This window comes from Tetrao urogallus (assembly GCF_951394365.1).
Source record: "Tetrao urogallus genome assembly, chromosome: 14".
NCBI lineage: Eukaryota > Metazoa > Chordata > Aves > Galliformes > Phasianidae > Tetrao > Tetrao urogallus.
In genome coordinates this window covers 9,056,355-9,078,913 of record NC_136827.1, presented here as the reverse complement: position 1 = coordinate 9,078,913, position 22,559 = coordinate 9,056,355, and positions in this window count along the sequence as shown.

Here is a 22,559-nt window from a genome sequence, read left to right as displayed (position 1 = left end):
CACTATTTCCTCTCCCTCTCCCTGGAAATGAGTAGGAGCTGAGAACGAAGGACCTCTTGTAATGGTAGTAATGGATAGTCCTTGTTGGGTAAAAACACAATGGGGGGAAGAGGCAATGTTTGAGGAGCTACAGTTGAGATTAATCTGTTTGTATACTTGTGTTTCTGATTACAGAACCTCAGTGTTTGATGTTCCTGGTGTCAGAATTGAGTCTGTTGGATTTATAAAGCCTAGCTGTGCCTTCCCCTCCTCTCACTTTGGGTTGCCCTATAACCTTGTGACAACTGAAATAAATGCAATTGAAAAACTCAATTGAATCAAAACATTTTAGAAAAAGAAACACCACCACATGAACAAAATCCAAAACAAAAAGGAAAAAAGGAAGGAAACGATGCATAACCTCTACCAGGGGAAACCTCTTCTGTTTAACTAGACTGATTTTACCTTGTTCCATCAACCTGCCCTCTGGTTTATCCCCACAGCAGGAGGGACTGCCAAACTCTTTGCATTGGGGAGTTTGGCTTTGGACACATACAAGAGGTTAAAAATCCTTACCCATAATACAGAGAGCACCAGGGGCTCAGCTTTCCAACCTCCCTCTGGATCAGTGCTGGAGGCAGATATGGAACCCTGCGTGCAGCGCAGGAAGGACACTGACAGCTGTCACTGCTCGTTGTGTCCACAGAGACCAGAGGGGACATGAATGGGAAATGATGGGTTGAAGGGAAGAGTCAGTTAACAGCAGAGTGGAGAGGACAAGGGCAAAGGAGCAGACACTGAGAACTTGAGTTAGGGTTTGGATCGAGGAGGATGTGGTTTAGGCCACTGTTTTTTCTTGCTGTTCACCTCAAGGGAGCATTGCTAGTGGAACAAAATGATGCAGCCTGTACTGCTATAAAGCAAATAGCTGCCAAAGAAGCCTTTATGAACCTCTTCTCCTGAGTCACGAGTACACACTACACCAGATTCACTGGTGTATTCCCATATAAATTAAATGAAAACTTGGTTAAAAGAATATTCTGCTGCTTCTGTCTTTTTTACCTGTGACCAGATGCCAGCTAGGAAACTCCCAGAGAGTGCATTATTTCAGAAATACTGACTGTAATGCCTTTTTCACCTCAGTTTTACAGTCAGAGTTTCTGCAGACATAAGTTAAGCAATCTCCAATTGTGTCAGTGTAAGTGGATGGAGAAACATACCTGCCATTAACAAGCATCCACGCTTACATTATTTTTCCCACTTTGCCTAGAAATGGCCAATCAAGATTTTTACAATCACAATTCACTGCACACTCCCTGGTAAGCTATATAATTCATCCAGTCAGAGACGGTATCACAAAACATAGCGAACATATCAAATCTCAACATGAATTTTGTGTAGTGAATTACAACTATTCACAAAAGGCTGTTAGTGAACAAACTCCAGCCCAATTTCATTATTCATGGAAGAATTTATAAGCAACTCTGAATAACAAACAAATCTCAGAGTTTTGTGAACCATCCAGAACCAATTCAAGAGCTGGGAAGGGAAGCAATATTTGTGGAATAAATTGTTTGCTGTGAAATTGGTTGGATGGTACTTTCCAGGACACCCTTGGGGGCAACTGGCTTGATACTTAAAAATCAACTAATGCATACTCCAAAAAAGGGAACAGCAGTATTTATTCAGCTGTATCAGTGAAGAATGCAAAGCAATGGAGGTAAACCAACTCTTTGCTCAGAATTTGCAGGCTGGCAAAGAGATGATTTCTGGGGGAGGCATTAGCCGTTTCTCTTTGATTCGTCTTCTTGCTGTACCTTTGGGTGGTTTATGCTGTCTCATAGCCACAGAAAAATCCAGGTGATTTCGAACAGAATCAATCCCTGCATCCTTTTTCGCCTCTGTGCTCTGTTCTGAGTGTCTGCAGGAAGGCAGTGGAAGCTACAGCAGGGAAAGTGTTGTACTTGTCCAGCCACCCTCTAATGTACTGAGCTGAGAGCATCCCCTTGTTTAGCAGCAGCTTGCCATGAATAGAAGTTGGCATGAAGTTGGTTTCATACCATTCGGGTGGTGGTAAGTTATACAGCAAGCCCTTCTAAAAGAACTTAAGCATGGCTCTATTACTGAAAATAAGTAAGGCTTCAGTGGCCATAGCTACAGTATAAGGCCTAAAAAAAACCTGTGGGGAAAAAAAAAAAAAAAAAAAAAAAACAACCAGAAAAATACAATATTACAATGTATTCCAGTCAAACCATTGCTGCTCTGAAAGGGATGCCGTGGGTGGTTTTAGTTTTAGATTTCTTGAGCAGCCAGATCCCCTCTGTACCCTTGATTCATCCTTGTTACGTGATTCATCCTAATTGCATTCATTAGTATTGTTGTAGATACTGCACAAAATGTTCAAAGAGAGCTGGCTGGGGAGCTGGAGTGGCTGGCATCCTTAATGCAGTAAGACTATTGCCTCTTTTCTCTTAGTGCAGTAAAATAGAGTCCCTGTACTATTTTAATGTTGTTTTTCATTACACAACTTTCTTGTGCCCACCAACAAGAAAAACATTACCAGTAATTAGAGAACTTGGATTCAGCTGCAATCAGGGTCTTGGATCCACCCTCCAACTCACCACCCTACATTTCACCACCCAAAGAACCACACAGCGTGAGGATATGGTACGAATGATGAGGATGTTTCCCATTAGGGAAAGTGCTTTCCATTGTCATTGCAAACACTCCCCTATTGTTTACATGTCCACCAGGCATTCTGCAGAATTCTCTTCTCAAGACCAATCTTGCATTCATGTAATTACGTAAAACCACTCACTCTTGCACCAGCTTTCTGCGAGAAATCTTATGCTGCAGGATTTCTTGCATTCTTCAAGGGTTTGATACTCACATTGCTCACCCTGTTCAAACACCTTTCTTTATAGATAGACTGAGACTTGCCCTATCTCTTTTCACAGGTGATAGGGCAAGAGGTAACGGCTTTAGGTTGTACCAGGGGAGATCCAGGTTGGATATTTGGAAAAACTTCTTCTCAGAAAGAGTGGTAACGCATTGGCACAGCTGCCCAGGGAAGTGGTGGGGTCACCATTCCTGGAGGTGTCTAAGAGCCATGGAGACGTGGCACTGAAAAGCATGGGTAGGGGGCATGGTGGGAGTGGGTTGGTGGTTGGACCAGATGACTTAGTGATCTTTTCCAACATTAATGATTCTATGATTCATGGAGACAGAAAAAGAAAAAACTAAAGCAGGTAATTTGGTAACATGCTTTGGAATGCTTAAAGCTGCACTAATTCTTTGCCCTTCTTGTTCAAAAATAAGAATGAAACTAAGTCACTCCTGATTCTTCTATGAGCTCACAAACAGGCAAAGTTCCATATACTGATCTCTGTCTTCTCTACGGCCTCTGCCATCTGCCATGTTTGGCCCCAAGGTTAAAAAATATTCATAGAACTGGATAGACATGAAACCTGAAAAGGTAGTATAAATATGGCTCATATACGTATATATACATACATATTTTCCGTGTGAACTGATACTAGCATTATCCACAGCTTTAACAAGAAGGTTTAAAATAAACCACAGAGCTCTGTTTCACAAAGCGTTTTTCAACACATCAATAAAGAAACCACTGTATAGGCCTTAATAGGAAAAAAAGAAAAACAAACAACTAGCTATAATGTGGCAGTTTCTCCTGTGCTGCCACTATTTCAACATGTAGCTCTCAACCAAGATGTCTTCTTGTCCGTGGATATCTGCTTGTGCCCTTCCTCCATTCCTTGTATGCACATCGCCTGTTTGTAGATGTTTACAGAGTTCAGCATCCCATTAGGGGATCTAATCTCTGCATCCTGCTTTTACCCAATGAAAACATGATGTGATCAGGCAAGAGATTTAGCTGAGCTCTGTACTAAACTAAACACCATTTTATAGCTCTGTTTGAAACATTATAAGGCAACTAGCAAGAACCTCAGAAAAGCAATGACAACACATAGATGCTGCTGGATAAATCTTGCCCTTGTTTGCTGTGTTCTCTCCCTTCCCCCACGGATTTCACACATCACTCCAGTGAGTGCTGCTATTATTAGGTAGAATTCTCTCTGATACTTCAGAAGGCAGTTTTCCTTCTTTCTGTGAGACAAGGGGAATATAGTAGGAGCCTAATTATGAATGCTCTCAAAAAAAACCCAAAACTATCAGAAACCAAAGCCTGGACTGGCTGATTTGCACTTAGACCCTTCCACAGAAAACAACTGAAAAGTATACTTGAGCTGTAACTGTTATTATCAGTTGCTTTTCATGGTGACAACAAATGACTATTTTTTAAAAAGCCTGAAAACAGAATTAACTCTTTCCTCAGCCGTGCTCCCCCTGGGATGGCACGGTCAGCTGTTGTCGCAGTTATGGATCTGTGGACTTTGGGCTGTTTTATATTGCCATTGCAATACCCTGCACAGAGCTGAGCACATGGTTTTCAACAGTGACTGGTGATTTGGAGTCCCTCAGCTCCTGCTGGATAGCTTGGCATGTCCAGGCTTTGGAAGGAGGTTGCTTGGGTGCTTTTTTTTTTAACAATCAGGACTTTAATGGATACTTCAGAAATGGATGCCAATTCCCGGCAAGACCTTTGGCTTCAAAGTGTAATGATTCATTAAAATTTTGACACAGAAGTGTGTTTCTGGCATTAAAAAAGCCCTGTCCTGGATTCATCTAATCTTCCATCCGGTAAGCACTGTAGCAGTTGCATCAGGAGCGCCGTCACATCAGGCTTTGTGTGGGACCAGAAGTTCAGCACCTCTGCGCCAACCATCTGCCTCTGCACCCCATCAGTCTGAGTCCTGTCCTGATCTCAGTGCCTACTCTTATATTTGTGCTGTCCCTCAGCTCTAGAAGGTCCCAGACTCTCTGGGTTTGAGATCTGATTCCTTATCCATGCCTGAAAGAAAACCTAGTGTCCAGAAAATGGTGAAAAAAAAAACAGAGGAAATATTTCAAGGAAAAACAAAGGAACAAAAACACACACAAAAAACAACAGCCAACCAAAAAGGCCAAGATTTCAAGAGTTTTATCTTCCGTGATTATGCTTATGAACAGCTTCCATGCTCCCAAGGATGGAAACTTGGCAGGTGCTTGTTGCTCTCCTGGGATGCTGATGCAGTTGTAGGACAATGAAATCAAGAGAGGATGGGCAGAAGGGCCAGAGGTGGGTGACAACCACCCCCCTAGTATCCAACACTCCTTTCTGTAGGCAACAAGAAAAACTGAATCATGAATCTTAAATCATGTCCTAGGATGCTGTGGTTTAATTTATGTCTTTCTTGTATTTTAAGACAATCACAGATTTAGCTGGATGGCAGGGGAGGCTGTAGCCCCTCTTTTGGGACTTTCTAATGCAGTGTTAGGCTCTCTAACTCATCCCCTTCACTGCTGTGGCTGCATGTAGCCGTGTAACCATGTGAGAGGTGAGGGGTGCTTCAGCTCTGTTAACCCAGAATTAACCACATCAGAATTTCTTTAGGTGCCAAGATAAATATGTGAGATCAGAAGCACGTATTTCTTCCATTCTAAAAGATCTCATAGCCTTTGATAACAGGGGAAAATCTACCAGAGCCATTTGTACAGAGAAGGCAACTGAGCCTGGAGGAACCAAGTGCTTCACCTTCACCCCCAGACAAGCTGGGCCAGTAGCAAACTGGGAACAAAGCCCTGACCCCCACAGCCCCTGGGCCAACCCTCCTGCAATGGCAGTGTGTCTTTGGCAGCCGCCCTCGTGCCGTGTGCTGGCATGGAGCATCGTCCTTGGCAGAACACAGGGATGAGGTGGCTGAGGGGAGGAAATGCAGCAGTGCAGGGAAAGAATGTGACAATCAATAAGCACATGATTTTTAATCAGTTCAATATGTGGCCAGTGTCTGTAGGAAATCTGTTTGCAATCGTTTCTTATTAAATGACAAATGACAAACTGTTTTCCAGGCATAAACCCATGCCTTTCTTCTCTAGAATGCCAAGACAATTATTTGTGGCATTATTTTTTTCCCTTGCTTTCTTTCCCTTTTCACAAATGCTTCTCCCACACACGTGGAAACTCTGCATTTCTAACACATTTACAGTGGCAGGAGTTAATAAATAGAGTGTTGCACTGTTAAATAACAACAAGCTCAAACGTGGGGTGAAGAGGAGGGCCTCCCCACTGCTCAGCATGCTTTGATTCAAACCAAAGGAAAGAAGAAAACTCAGGGAAATTTGCAGTTTCAAAGCAGACATCTCTTTCATTATCTTTCCCAGTTTTCCTGAGCGTTAAGGCAGAGTGCACTGTGCATCCACAGATCTTCCCAGGCCACGCACATGGTGTAAGGGGAGGAATATAGAGCACTAAAGTGGATGTTTAGCACCAAAAGATGAGCAAGACAAGTAGGAAAACAGGCATTTTGTTTACTTAAGGGATTGCTCTGGGTCTGGCTTGAAATATTTCTCAGAGGTCAGTAGTACACTTGCTTGTCCCATTGGCAAATGCAGAAGTTAGAACAGAGTCAGTAGGTCCTGTAGGAGTCAGTGTTGCTCATGGAGACCTTTAAACAGTCTGATACGTGACTTCAGCTTCCATCTGTGGCTCCTGAAGGGTCCTTATGCTGATCAGAAATCCCTCCTGTTCCCTATCTCTGTTCAAGGCAAAGCTGTATGTAAATCTGCAAATGCAGAAAGTCAGATGCCAAAAAAGGGTCAGATGGTCCCCCTCAACCCTAAAAAGCTATTGCACACTGAGGCAAAGGGCAGATTCTGGCAGTTCCACTTGGAAGAGAAAAAGACTTCACCAAAACTGCCATTACAAGAATTGAAACAGCTAAAAGCAAATCTCTACCACCCTGTCCCAAATGCTGATGCACTGGCCACTTTACAATTGTACAAAACAAGAGCCTTGCCCAGGCATGAGCACTTGTTTGCTTAATTCCAATTTTTCAACTCAGGGGACCCTCCTGGCATGTGCTTCAGTGGTTGTGTATTGTTGAGGCTGAATAGAGCCATCAGGACCTGGCACTAAAGAAACAATAAGGTAATCACAGCTAGCTTTACAAAGTCAATCTGAGACTGAAATGAAGCATGATTGCATGAGTAATTGAGAAACAGGTAGATAGACTTTGGTAAGGTAGTATTTTTCTCTTATTTTAAGTATGGAGAGGACACATCGTCTCAAATTATATTTACATCCTAAAAAGTGTGCATACATAGTTACACCACAGTCGTGACCAATTCATTCAATCTCCAGTGATTTCTTTGCAGTCCTCATTTTTCTGGTGTTGGTAGTTGTTCCTTCCTTCCTTGATGCAACTTGCATCAGAAACCTGGCCAAAAGTGAAACTGAGTGCACCCCCAGGGTTTGCTGCAGGATGCTCCTGCTGACATCTCAGACCTCTGAGAGCAGACAGCAGCCATTTCTTGCCTGTCTTTTTTGCTTCTCCTGATACATCCACACCAACCCACGCAGGGCAAGGAGTGTAAATCAGAAAAGAGAACAGTGCGACAGCTCTGTATCTGCAGGGTTGGTGCCTTTTCTTTGAACAGTGCTATACATGAGGGCTGAGATTAAAGACAGAGTAAATTGCATCACTCGCATCCTGCCTGCTTCTTTCCTTTAGATGTTCATATGGAGAGAGAGATCATGTGGACACAGGGAGACAAAAGCTTTTAACCTGTAATATCCTGATAGTGAGAATTGTCAACACAGCTCAGAAAAAAAAGGTTCCAAAATGTTACACTTGACAATACCATTATGAGCTACGAAAACAACTCTGAAATGGTGGGACATGAATAATCGAGTGAAATGAAGCAGATGGAGGGAGGGATCGACACACGCTTAAACATATAAATGAGGATCTGTATCTCGGATGCAGTTAGGCAAGTGACTCTTAAAGAAACCAAGTGGAATCATTCAAATGAATATCTTGGAAGAGCCAAGTCTGTATCAATACGAAGAGCCAAAGTGAGATTTGGCGTGAATTCCTCACCCTGTTACAGATAATAAGGTCTGTGTCCCTCGAGGAGCCATAGTTTCATTCATCCTTCTTCTGCATATCTTGGTACTTTCTGGGCATGATAGGCTTTTCCAGAATTGATTGGCATTGACCATCTGGGCCAGAGTTTCAAAGGAATTTTGTCTCCTTTGAGACAGGGAGCAGATTGCATGTCACAGTGCTCCTGGAGGGTATTGAGTTGGTTTGAAAATCTGGCCACAAGTGACACAAGAGAAGCAGCTGGTTGCTGATCACTTACAAATGTGATGCTAAGCCTTTGCAAAAAATCCCATATTGGGCATTTGAGGGTGCATGCAGTCAGCTTCATCTTTTGATATGGGGTCTTTAGCAAACGTCACAACTGAGAAATATCTTTGCTGTGTTAAGTTTTTGACATCAGTGCTTTCCTCTCTGTCTGTCTGTCCTGCCAGCAGCCTACTCTCTGATTGCACTCTAAGGGTCTTTTTGTTCATTCACATTCTTCTTTCAATTGTCACTTTCTTTCCAGTGCAAATAATAGTGCTAACTGCAAGGAAGGCCTTTGAACTAAGTGATTTCATCCAGTTATAAGTCAGGGACCTGTGGGTATGTTAGAAGAAAGTCTAACCTCAGATAAATCAGATTGTGTGTTTCCACAAATTACTGCTTTATGAAGAAGGGGGAAAATTTACATTCAGAGGGAAAGTAGGGGAAGGTTATTATGGGAGTGAGGGGAGGAGGGGAGGGAGAAAAGAAGGCAAGCTATGCACAGAATGGGCCAGATATTTTTCCTCTTTTATTTCAAAAATCCCTGCCAATATGCTAGCTGTGCCATCTGGCATCCATGATAAATTTGACTATGTGTAATTGCAAGCTGCAGAGAATTTTAGAGAGGTTGGAAATTTCTCTTTCTAGGTTCTTATGTGGCCATTATCACTGTAATCATTGAATATAGGAAAGCAAAATTTTCTTTTTTAATACTCTCCTGGAATGAAAAGCTCTTTAGTCACTTAACTGTCTTTTTCACTTCAGTTTGTTTCATTTGAACAGTAAAGCAAAGGTGATGTTGGTACCCTCCCCATCCTCCATGAATATTTCATGTAATTTTAAAACTGTAATTTTATAGAGACAGAGAACATAACATTAATCTATTTCTAAACAAATTCCCACCACAGATTTGTAAATGAGGAGAAGAGTTTTAAACTTCTAATTTACATTTCAGCTTTTCTCCATTTCTTCTGCTCTGTTTTCTTTTCACATTTCATTTTGAGAGATGAACCTCCACCAGTCGTTTCCACTTCCAACTATTTAAGCATTCTGCTTCTCATGTATTATTTTTACATTTCTGGAGTATGAGACTTCAGTAAAGCTGAACCAGAGAACAAGCCTTCAAAGGAGGCCTTGCCAAGCCCTTTTCTGTATGTATCCATCTGGTTGTCTGATATTTTTTCCTTTCTAGCATTTACATTTACCCAGACAAAAGGTAGAGATTTTATTCATCATTATCTCGAGTGGGGGATGAAGAATCATCTAGGGATTCCTGTGCCCTAGAGAAGACCTGGCTCCAAAATGGCTCTTGCACTCTGTACAGCTACTGGGGGATGTTCTCATTTGGCTGTGACTGCTATGGGACCATGCACAAGCTCTGTGCACTTAAAGTATGCCACGTTTGGTCACGGCTCTCCCCATCCCAACGCACCTCTGCACTGGAGTTAAGCGGGCAGCAGCAAACCTATCAGTTCAGTACCACCTGCCAGTCTGTGCTGAGTCAGAAATTGATGGCTGAATGGGTGCTGGATGCCTTCCAGACATGAGAGTGATGGGGCAGAGCACCAGAGGGGCTGTAGCATCCCACAGCACTCAGAATAACCAGGGAGTGCTTGTTGATGAGCAAAGAGGCACCTCTGCTGCGTTCCCTATAAGTGAAATGAAGTTCCCCTTGGGCAGAAGTTGGGTGTAGACAGCCTGAAGTAACAGCAGGAGGAGAACAAGCAGACATACGTAGTGCAAATAACAAGATTTATTTGTGGGAGGAGCAACAGGTCTGCAGCCTTCTGACTTCTGTGCCAGAAATGTTAGCGCACCAGCAGATCACAACCAACCTCTCACCTCTGCCTGCCATGTGTTCATCTGGTTGCTCATCATCTTATTTCAGTGAAGGGAGCCAAGCTACTTTAAATAGTAGATTGCTGCTAGCTTAATTTGTTTTGATCGAAGGTCATTAAGGAGTGACCACAGCAGAAGCTCAGCCATCGCCACAGGGCGCTGAGGACAGGTGGCAGACGGTGGGGATGCATTCCTTCCCATCCTCACAGATGGTGCCCAAAGAAGACCTGTTTCCACAGCACCGGTCTCAACTCCTCAGAGAGGAGCAGAATTACCCAAATCGTTCCCTTAATATCTTAATAGATCAACTGTGCTCTGCCTTCACAGCAAACATCTTGCTATAAAAATAATTTGCTTGGCGGCAAAAGAAAAACCTGAGCAGGAGGGAGGGATGTATTTTCCAGGGATGCAAAGGCATCCCAAGTTGTGAGCAGTGGGTGATCAAACAAGGAAGCTGAATCGGGTGTGTCAGACAGGGCATCAGCACCAAGCAGCCCAGAGCAAGCAACTTTGCACGTGCATGTTCCAGTTTTGACTCTGATGCTGGTGCTGCAACTGGCTGTGGGTGACAGCACAGCTGGGTGCTGCAAAAGCAGCTGCTGCCTTCAGCTGTGCACACCAGCTCCTTCCAGGGATCCAGAGGAAATGTGCAGTAATTGTGCAGAGCTTACCACAGACTGGTAAGGGAGGTCTGCAGCCTTACTTGCTGCCCCTGCCAAGGCCACTGGATGCAGGCAGTGCAGGAAGCACCCACATGTGTGGGCATGTGCTGAGTGTGAGTGTAGCCCTGTTCCTGGAGTGCCACAGCAAGCAAGCCTTGGGGAGCTCCATCAGAAAGCAGCCTCGGTGGGGAAAGTTGGTATGGAGTTCAAACAATGTCACTGTCTCCTCACTGATAAAGGAGACACAGAAGTCAGGACTGGTTTAACAACCTCTTTTCTCAGAAGTTCCCAGCCATCAAATTTCAAGGGTTGCTCCTTTGATCTTGAAGGAACTAGAAAAGATGTCTTTTTTCTTTTTTCTTTCCCTTTTCTTTTTTAATTCCATGAGCACACCCTGGCACAGTACCTAACCCGGCATAGCTCAAAAGGCGTCTGCTACTCTGAATTGTTTTTGTTTCTAGCTGGTCTCTTAATTATTTGAGTCTTGCAGAAAAGGGAAAGGAAGTGGAGAAAAGGAATGCTGTCGGTTTGAGCATCTCACTAAGTGAAAATGAGAAACCTTAGAGAGGGAAAAAGAAATTGGTACAGTCTGTAATTGTTTTTGTTCTTTGACCACTCAGGAAATAAATTTCTGTAAAAAAAAAAAAAAAAAAAAGAAAATGTCTTTGAACATCCAAAGCAGACAAGAGCCAATAAGGGCACTGTCTTTCCCTGAAACACAACCCCTTTTTCTCAGCCCACTTTCACTCCTTCTCATTAGTTCAGATAACTCTCACAGCGCTAATTCATTAGGTTCTTCCAGGATTATTTCCCTTCAAACAGCTGCTGAGGAAATAGAAATAATCTCCTCGTGGCTGATTGAGCCCATGATTGCAAGCACAAGGGATACGTCTGCTGCGGTGCACAGGCGGTGCTGGGGCTCAGCCCAGGGCGGCTGCTTGATGTGCAGGAGAACAGAGGGAGCGAGGATGGGAGACCTGATTTGGACTGAGTTCTACAAATTGCATTTATTCCATCTATAACTCACAGCCAGGACTGAAGGAGGAATCCATCTCTGAAAGCGAGAGTTTCTCCTATGACTGCAGATTGGTTTTCATGGAGTGAAGGTTAAGTAGATCCTAGAACATGTGAGGGTTTTTTTCCCCTCTTTTTCCCACCCTTTCACCATCATCTCACAGCTGCAATAACTGTGAGTATCATTCTTCTGTCTGAGTAATGGCTATTTTCCAGTGGCAATTTCAGTCTCCCTGTGCCTCTCTCTGGGAGGCTTCGGTCCCAGGCAGGCAGCACATGTGCAGTCAGAGTGAGGGTGATGATGATCTACCTTCAAACTGAGCACCTCGGCTAATGCAAATATTGAGGGAGAAAGGTTAAAGAATCAGAGAATCATAGAATCAGTTGATTTGGAAAAGATCACTGAAGGTCATCTGGTCCAACCCCCTGCAATGAGCAGGGATACTCTGAGCTCCATCAGTACTGAGAATCCTCCAGCCCTGACTGTGGGTGACTGCAGGGATGAAACACCAGCACCTCTCAGGGCAAACTGTCCCAGTGCCCCTTTGACAGTGCCCAGTGACACTTTTTAAGCTTCTTCCTTCTTTTTCTTCCAAAGGCCTGAAAGCAGAATCTAGAAGCCTATCCTGCAGCCCAGGATGCTGCAGTGGTCTGAACTGCAGTAATGAAAACACATAGAGTAAATCCTAAAGCTCCATCACTTTCTTGCAGTCTGTCTCTGTAAACCCCCAGTCGTAGAAACAACAGGAAAAAAATAAGGTGATATATATGTGTCCTCCCTCAGGGGGGCATGGACCACGATGGGATCCAGCCATGGTTTTGCCCCAGCCTTAGTGAGCAGCTGCTGGACAGGTGTCAGTGAGGTGCTGCATGCCTCAGTTTCCCCATCTATGAGAAAGAGAAAAAGCAGAGAAGCATACACAGTCCTGTGCATTAGTAGCAGGATAGATAAGGTTCTTCGTACGTGGAAGGTGGTGCATAAGATCCTCCCTGCTCACAAATTTCCTAGCATACCTGCTGTAGAGTGCAGCCCCAAAGGCTGCCCAGGGCTGGGTCCCACTGGTGCCTAAGCACAACAGGCGTCAGCCCTTGGTCTGAGCAGAAATCACTTTTCTGCACCCATTTTTCGCTTTCTTACCCATCTTCTTGCCTTCTTTTTGATGAGATCATCTAAATCCAAGCAACATGGAAAGACCTTGTGTCTGTAAATGCCAACAGCTTTTTATTCCTCACTTGCCAGCACTTCACAGGTTTTCTGAGGCATCGGTGCATTTTGTAAAGCTGTTTCCAGCTCTCTCTTGGCATTTCTGGAATACAAGACAAATTATCAAGGATTCAAAATAGCACAAAAGTTGTCATTTGATATTCATTAGTCAGCCAGATATTTCATTATGGTCCCACATATCTTCTACCTGTTTAAGCAGAACCACACACACCTCATATTTACAACCTTTTTTCAGACATACAGCAAAGAACCCAATGACCAGAGGATCCCAGCACTTGAATATCTTCTTTTTTTTCTGCCCGTCTGTCCATCCATCCCCCATTTCCTCCCAAAAAAAGCTAAAAATAGCCCACCATGTGAGCTGCAATCTGACGCGAGGCTACCAGCAGCGATGGGGATTTGCAGAAGGCAGCCGGGTAGCCTAGCAACAGGGTGCAGCTATTTGAGGCTGGTCCAGGCAGAATGCAGCACGGGACTTGGTTTTCCTTGCTGTGGGGGCAGTAGTAGGATGAAGGCAAGTTGTGCCCAAAGAACAGAATGTACCAAGGGTTGTGGGTGCATTCATACTTCTGTCCTGCTGTGACTGTTCTCCAGGACAGGGCTTGCAGCTTATTGATGTGAATATAGAGGTATTGATAGCCTGCTTGCATCAGCGGGGTGGAAAGCAAGACCTGGAATTTATTAGGGCTGGGGTAGAGGAAGTTACACCTGAAGAAAAATGCCTCTGTGTCAGAGCATCCTATAAGGGTCCCTATATACTCTGTGTTGAAGGGAAGGTTTGTCTCTAATCGCATCCTTCACGCACACAGAACCAAGATTCACATGATACCTGGAGGGAATCTTGTGCAATTTATGGGCTCAGCCTGCATCCTCATAGCCCACAGGGCTTTTGCTGGAAGCTTCAGCGGTGCTTCATCAAACTCTCATGTCGCATCCTGACAGGGCTGCCCTTTCAAACTGACTGCATGGCAGCGATTCAATGTCCCTTAAATAACATCTGGCCCTTCTTTTAAATGCTTGGTTCTTGGAGCCTGCAGCAGCAGTAGCATCGCCCACCCCTCAACGTAACATTGGGTGACAGCAGGTGAGGGCTGAGCCGTTCCTCATGGGCTCGTGGGTCACCTTGATTCAGGTCTTTAATCTCAGCTTTGGGAAGGAGAAACAATGATATTTACCCCACTTTGTGTGGCATTCTGCAAACTAGGCATGAAAAACACCTGTAAAAATGCAAAGCATGGCTGTGATTTATTTAACAGCTTTCCAACCCCAGTCCTCAGCCTCTTCATTAAAAGGACTGGCAACGGTGCTGAATGCAGGAGAAAACAACCTGGCAGGTTCCTGAAACAAGTCTTGGAGGAGGTAGCAAAGAGGGCTCAGCTGGAGGGGAGCTCTAGCACGCTGACTAAGGGATGAGAGCAGAGGGGACACCTTCATCTGCAGGTATAACTCAGCATGTAGAAGGGTGCTGGCAGGAAGGAAAATGTACCAGAGCAGCTCTTGTGACTGCAAGGCACAATGTAGAGCAAGGCATGGCACAGCTCTGCTCTGGGAGGTAGGCAGAGACGTAGCCACGGTGACAGTGTGAATGTGTGTGACGTGGCACAGGGTTTTGAACCACATATAGCGTCCCTTTCCTGAGCACAATGGGCAATTTGTCACTTTCACTGTCAATTAAAATAGCCTGCTGAGGACAAGGCTTCGCTGTCAGGATCAATAAGTGGTCGTCTTCCCTTTCCATGCTTACTGTGACCAGTCTGCATTCATCGAAACGCAAATCTATTACCAGCCCAAAGTCTCAAATGAAATGGGGAAGAGAAGACCACAAACAACATACAGGGGACTGATTCCCTCATGCCAACACTTTTAGTAACACCCTCATCAGCCAATGTACTTTGGTGCTGAATCGTGGTGAACAGGCTGAGAAGTCTGGTAAATGATCTCTGCACTCCTCAGCAGGGACTTCCTGCATTCATCTCTAAAGAGGGGCATTTCATTTCCATCATCCCATGATAATTGATCTCAGAGAGGTTTCTCTCCAAGCTCTCCAGATGTATTTGCAGTCAGCTCTCATCCATATTTCAAAATGCTCTTCAGCCCAGAGAGGAGAATTTGTAAAAGGTTTATACATCTACGTGTTTTATGAGTGGCATCAGCCACAGAAACTTTCAGTGCAGGCTTCTGTGTTACTGTAAGCATTCAGTTGCACCTGAAGAGATTCCTTTTCTCCACTTTGCTGATCATACACAAGACCAAGCTCTCACGGACACAGCATCCCGCAGGTAAGCAGCAGAGTTGTGTTTGCCCTTCCATTTCCCCCAAGATCTCAGCGCCCATCTTCACTTCTCTCATCTTTCCTTCCCTCCCAGCTCCTCTCTCTGCTGCCACTGAATAAAGCTGATGCAGTTCTCCCTGCAAATGGCTGTCCTGTGTCCTTCTCTCAAAAGCAGCTGTGACTTTTGGAAGAAGCAAGTTCACCTCTTCTGACCTGTGGAATGGCTTCAGATATTTCATTAGAGCCCAAAAAGCACTGAAGCAGACCGTTCCGCAGTCTCTTTCACCCTGATTTAACATCAGATCTCAGGTCTGAAATGTCATCAAGTTAAGCATATAATGATAAAGCTAGGTCCCACGGCAGCGGATCAGTTAAGCATGTACTTTAATTTAAGCACGTGAGTAATCTCACTGAGTGTGTATGGAAACTGAGTTGTAGGGTGAAGAAGTTCTTTGTCCCACTGAGGAGTTTGTGACCTAAAATATTGGTGCGTAACCAGGAAAACGTATATATAGTCATCTTAAAGCTCTTACTGGGGAGATTACTTAAGTACAGATGCAACTGTGGCAATGCTATGGGTACTCGGCTCCTGCCAGGGGGTCTGAGAGCTGTACAAAATCCATGTGTTTTACCTTTTATTTCCTAGGCTAAAATTAATGCTGTGATACCCAAAGTGCATCCTCAATGCATCCTTTGTATCTTCTGCTGTAGCAGATCCTGAAGACTTAAGTAAAACTGCTGCTTCATTCCCGGGGAATAGAGACTGAAACGCAACTCAGTAGTTTGCCTTTTCCATATTTATTGCTTCAGCGCTCTGTCTGGCAAGGCTCTGCATGGCTGAGCTGCAGCTAAGAAGGATTTAGAGGCTTTCTGCCTCGTCCTCTACCCAAAAGGAGGACCAGAGTTGCCTGATGAATCTCATCCAGTACACTGGGTGAAACGGGGGGAATTTCCTGATTTTTTCTATACCAGCTGTGCCCCCTGGAGCTGAGAGAAACCCCAATGGTTGCATCACCACAACCTCTTGGCTCTCAGAATTGCTGCTCGATATTTTAGTGCAGCATCCCCAAGCCCCATGGAGGGCCCTGCTCTTGTCCTGAGCTCAACCCACACTGACCTGCAGAGTTAACCTGGGGGGGGGGTTTCATCCCCACAGCCAGCCTCCATTATGCCAGATTTGCTCTCTGGCTTTGTTTCCTAGGCTTTCATTTAGCTGCACTGCTTCTGCCTCCTTTAGCCCCTCGCTTGAAAAAACTGCCTCCAAGCCCAGCATCCTCTCAGTTCCCTGACACACAGATTAGCCAACAGCTACAAGTAAAGGCACCAGCTTTGCTTTTCTGGAAGGGATTAGTGTGCTTCCAGAAGAATATCAAATCCACAAGCTGGTCCTTTTGTTCTGCTTCACTTTGTACACATGTGTTTTTGTTGAGCCTTATAAAAAAGAAATGAAAAAAAATAGGGGGGGAGGGAGGGGGAGTGGGAAGGGAGAGAGGAAGAGACAGATTGCTTTGCTATTGCCTGGTGTTCTTTTTCTTCAATTCTATCAGGGATGGAGAGGAGGCAGTAGTGTCAGCACAGCAGTGGATGCTGCGGATGGTGCAGCTTGCCATTGTACAAGTCAGATGTTAATAATTAGTTAGCAGTTGAGCGTGCAGGGGGTGGAGAGGGGGGAACTGAATTTACATGCATCACTACAGTGGCCTTTAAAAGTCTTAGTATGAAATATGCATGGCTGCCCATGCATTATTTATTCAGCAATGAATAGAATTTCCCAAAGATCAGACTCGCAGGTCAAGACTGACAAATTTGGCAGAATTAAGCATCGTGTCTATCAGCCCAATAGCAGATATGAAGGGGAACAGTGCTATAGCATGTAAGGATGGCTGCTTTGTTGCATAAATCACACTTAGAAGGACATGCAGGGTTTACCCCATCCAAGCAGCGCCTTGCCAGCCTGCTTTCAGCAGAAGAGAGTGGTGTATTTCCATTCATCTTGGGTTCAGCTTGGTCCCACTCCCCCTTTCCACAATGAAAAGCTTTTTAACGCTAAGTATCTGTGGCAGAATCTCATCTTTTTGATCCTCGAAGCACCATTTGTTTCAGGTTTTCCTGTCTTTATTCTGTCATCAGCTAGGCAGCTTGAATACAACCTTGAGGCTTTCGGCTGACAAATGCCCCCAGAATTCTCCCTCTCTCTCTCTCTTTTTGCCTTTCCAATTGTAATTCTTGTTTGAAAATAATTTTGTGCAGTCTCTAGCCTGGCTGCCACCAGAATACCAATGAAGCACGTCTGAGACAGCAACTCTATTTTCACTGGCTGGTCTGATCCAGTATCAGGCAGTATGCAGCCCCTACCAAATTTGTGCTTCCCTCACTGTACCCACAGGGAATCATCGCAGTGTGCTGCAAGCTGAGCTGCTCAGCAAAACCAGTGCTGTCTGACAGCATGTCCCCACAGCAGGGAGCTGCTGGCCCTCACAGCACGGAGTGTGCAGGGCACCCAGCTCTGCAGCCCAGACCAGCGCTACCAAGGGTCATTAGCTAATGAGCAGAGGAACTTCTGGCCATCTGTGGGCTCTTATGGTGGAGAGAGAAATCAGGAATGCTGGGAGTTCTCTCCCTGTCGTGGCCAGAAAGCCACACAGACAGGCACACATCAGGTTTCTTTGCACAGCTTAGCATAAAAAGGAACGTGTTTAACTTGCATGAGGGCCTCCTCACACAGACATTTGTTAATAGAGACTTTCAGCTCTGCTGGGCAGACCCTTGACATGGGATGAGCGACAGGTATTGAAGCTTAATAAATTCTAGCCCATTGCTTAGTGGTGGGAGGAGAAGATCTGTAATCACACTGCTTTCCTTGCAGGTCTTCCAGCAGTTTTGGATGAGAAGTAATTCCCTTCTGGTGTGGCTGTTCCAAGAGTGGACAGGACAGGCAGACACTGGGCAGCCCAGCAGGATTTAGGGAGGCAAATGGCCTGGGGGGGTGAGAGGGGAGAGCTGAGAGGGAGGCAGTTTGATGGAAATCCTATTTTCCACAACAGATGCCATGCATGGAGATGAGCAAAAATGCAAGCGTGGAGGAGAACTGTGGCACAGCACTCTGCAGCAAGGGGAGCCAAAGGCTTCAAAACTCTATGGAATGCAGACTGGAAGACTCCAGCTGAAACCTTTCTTACTTTGGCTCACTCCTATCATGGATGACTTTTCCTGATAGCAACCCTTTCATCTGTGGAAACGCTTCTTGGCTGAATTGAGCTGCTGCCTGCAGGCTGGATCTCTCCCATGGAGACAGGAGATCTGGGAAAGGATACATCACTCATCCACATAGGCAGCAAACATCTTCTGTCCCACTACTGTGTCACCTGCTTTGTGCATAGGGTCTGTTTGAGCCCTAAGTCTGCACTCAGAAAATAAATGAAAAATGAGGTTGTGTGAAACAGGCATAAACCTGCACACGCTAAGAAAGCTGTGGGGCTTATCAGCTTGGTGCACTGTTGTTCCTCTATCAGGTCAGCAAGCTTTCCCATTGCTGCTCCCCTCATAAATGCATAATACACATCCTACAAACACAGAACATCTCAGGAGCAATCTATTCTGGAGCTTGCTTGAAAATTGCTGTTTGCTGTAACGGCACCCAAGGGAGCACTGCTCTCTAATATTTGTTTAAAGCAGACTGGTGAAAGTGAAGTAATGCCCTCAGACACTCACTGACTGCAGGCTGTTCTCCACAAGATTGGGCAAAATTGAATATCTGAGCAGAGCTGCAAAAGAATGTTTTGCTCTGGAGTGAGGGGTCCAAATCCAATTGAAACACAGAGGTAGAGGAGCAAAAGGCAAATAATTTTCTACAGTTGTCATTTGATGCCTACGTTGCTTCCCTAAACACAAGCTGCCATGGGGCTTGCACAGTTGTCTGATTAGGGAGTCATTTTTTTTAAACAGCTATGTGATCTTATCATAAACTTGGAAGAGTGAGAAGGCAGCTGCAGTGGCAGGGGGAGACTTTGCCTCTTGCCAAAGCCAAGATGAGCAGAAGTATTTGGGAAGACTCGAGCTCTGAATGTCTTTAGGAAAGAATCCAGTGGGACAAAGCTGTCAAGGTGGCAGCACTTGCCATGCACTGACTTCTGTGATGAAGCCAGAGAGAGAAGAAGGAGTACAGTACTGCCGGAGAATAGCTGGAGGCACCAAGTACCTGCCTGCCTCAACGCACACCACTGTGTTTCTGCACTGGGGAGATGGGAGGGCTGTTTCTGCACCACTCACACCCTAGAGAAGTTCTGTGGGCAGACCCCACTGTTCCCCTCCCACTCACAGTTGTGCCCAAAAAATAATCACCCCCATGCCCTTTTGGGGGTCCAATGCTGTTGCCTTTCCCTGCCCAAGCAGTGGTGCCTGGTCCCACAAGGGGCCTAGTGCTTCCACTGTTCCTCTCCCTAATGGCAGCAGCAAAACCCAGATCTGGAAATTACCCATGCAAGGTGTATGAATCCTGGCATTAATGTATGCAACGAACTCAGAGATCTCAACAGGGAAACTGCTTTACAGTGAAATATTTAACAACGTAGATCCCTACCACCTTGCAGGAAGGCACCAAGTGACTCGCGAGGCTTTTTCTTCTTCCTCAGCCTCTTGGTTTCTCCGTGCAAACTATGGTTCACTGGGTACAAGATCATCTGCTGTTCATTTGTAAGGAATATCTTCACGCTATTTCCAGGGAGGTAGGAGGACTAATAATAGAGTGTAATGCTGACTCTTTTGTTGCTTGAGTCATATTTATCATTAATTCAGCTACCATGCACAGATGCAAAGAGAGACCTAAAGTGACGGTCCTTAAAAAATATATCGTTTGAAATAATTCCAGGCATTGTTATTCCTATTGCATGCTGTCGTGTTCATCGTTATCAGAATGGCCCTGTGAAATTGCCGTGGATGTACAAGGCTGTTTTCATAATTCACTCTTGACACGCATTCTGGGCTGCTGCTTTTATGGTGGACTTCTGCTTCTTGCCTTTAATCATTTAGGTTGTATATTGCTTTCTGTGCATTCTCATTGCAACAAGCAATCATCACAGAGCAGGTATATATCTCTCCTCAATGTGATACTTGTTCGTACTGTGAGCTCATGAATTCTCATCATGCCTCAATTTATCCTCATGGATTGGAGCCCTTTGAGAGACAACCAGTGTTGCACATGGAACTTGCTATACATTCTTTCAGAGCTATGCTTCACTTGGTTATCTGTAATCACAAAATACTGAAATCAACCCTTTTTGAAAGATTTCTTACAACCCCTTGTGATTCCTGTAGTAACTTCCATATAAAGACATCCAAATGTACATTACCAAACGGGATTTGTAGCACTCCTGGAAATGTAAAAATATTATTATTCCCTCTCTATGGGTAAGGAATTTGAGTAAAGGAAAGGAAGCATAATTAAGGTTGTGCTGAAATAGTGTTGGATAGAATAGGATAGCATGAAATCAAATATAGCTCTGACCTCCTAAATCTCACTTCATTAATTTAAAATTTTAATGGTGTATCTTTCTTACCCAGAGGGCTGTACATTGATGTACTACCATCAGGGCATTTTTCTGCAGTGGAGGAGGTTCAAAAGGGCTACAAGCCCTCATGTAGAGCTTGGCTGGGGTTCGATGTCTTGGCTACAGGCTCCACGAATGGAAAGACAGAAATGAGTTTTCTTTGTTTGAAGATATACTTCCTAATGCTAAGAAAACTTTGTCGTACTAAAAGAGTTTCTTTCATCCATTTAATGAAGTGGGCATGCTGTGTCTCTGCTGCCCTGGAGACCTCCGGCAATGGAAATCTGGAGCTACCTGTGCAGATGGCTTTTTGAACTCTGCAGAGCTGAGACCTTGTTTATGTCCCTGGAACCAGAATGAATTAGTGGACTTAAATTTCAAAGCTACTCCTTTTGTGTCCACCTCTCAGTAACCTTTAATTATGCCTTCATGCTCACTCTTGCAGGCTCTGTAATTGACCACAAATTTAGTTGTATGGCCCAAATCAAAGGCAAAGGCACATAACTGTATTAAGGTCAATTATCTTGTGCTACAGTTCTCCTGCAAAGTGAGCTGCTTCTGGTAAACCCTATTATTAAACAGGCGACCATTCAATGCTGAAGTTGCTTCGGTTGTGCCTTTTCCTCAAAGCAGCACTAACAGGTCATCAGCGTCACAGAGGATTGCAGCATGGAGGCAAACAATAAGGCAACCAAATCTCTTTGCACGCTTCTCATCAAAGCTTGAAACGCATTAAAAAGGAACAGTTGATGGCGGACTGTGATTTTGTCTGTTTTACATCCTGCTCTTCTGGAGAGTCTAACATCTGAACCTATCAAATATTACCATATTAATTATCTAATATCCTCTTGAATTAGTAGGCGTTTAACAAATGAAAACGGAGCCTTCAGAATTCAGTTTGTCTAAAGCCAGTCAGCAGCCATCAGCAGCAAAGGATCACAAAGCCCAGAGAAGGGAAAAGCCTATGAGAACACTGGGTCACTTCCCTCTTAATGCAGGATTATTCTTAAAGAATAATAGGCTGAACTGAGTGCAGTAGAGGTTTTAAAACTCCATTTTAAAAGATACTAAGACTGTTAGGATGATTTTAGTATGGTGCTAACTGGGAAATCAATCTGTTCCCTTGTTTTCCATCCAAAAAAAATGCCAGAGAAATAAAACATCTATATAAACGTGGGGAACCGTGTCGGGTAGAGTAATTAGGGAACTTCTTGATCTGTGAAAGACAAATTCTATCTTCTATATAGCAGTACAGATTTCAGCAGCTAGCAAGGGACTTCAAATTGCACGGTGTTTTCACAGCAAGGCATAGCCAAACAGAAATAGATCCTTGTATTGAACAAGGGGGAAAAAAAAAAAAGAAAATCTACAGCACTGATGTTTTTGCCCTTGATACCAAAAGCTACAGTCAGCAGGGAAGTTTTGCACACACCTGACTTTGGGTGAGCACATGGTCAGGTGTGCACTCAAACCAGGTTGGTATTCCTAGCTGAATGACATCAATTATCATTGTAACACCTGCTACAGATAGCCTTCCTCTCTGATGTCTTCTCAAACAGGTGGCCTCTGCTGGAGTTGCAGATGCTTCTGCTGTTTGTTAAAAGTCATTGCTGTGTGCGGCCAAGCAGTGCTGATTGTATATCAGCTAGAAGCACCTGCAAGGTACAACTGCATTTCCCATCACACACCACTTTGCTCTGCTGTGGAATACAGCTTTGATTATTTTTTAAGAAATATCACATATATAGAAAAACATACATGGGGAAAATG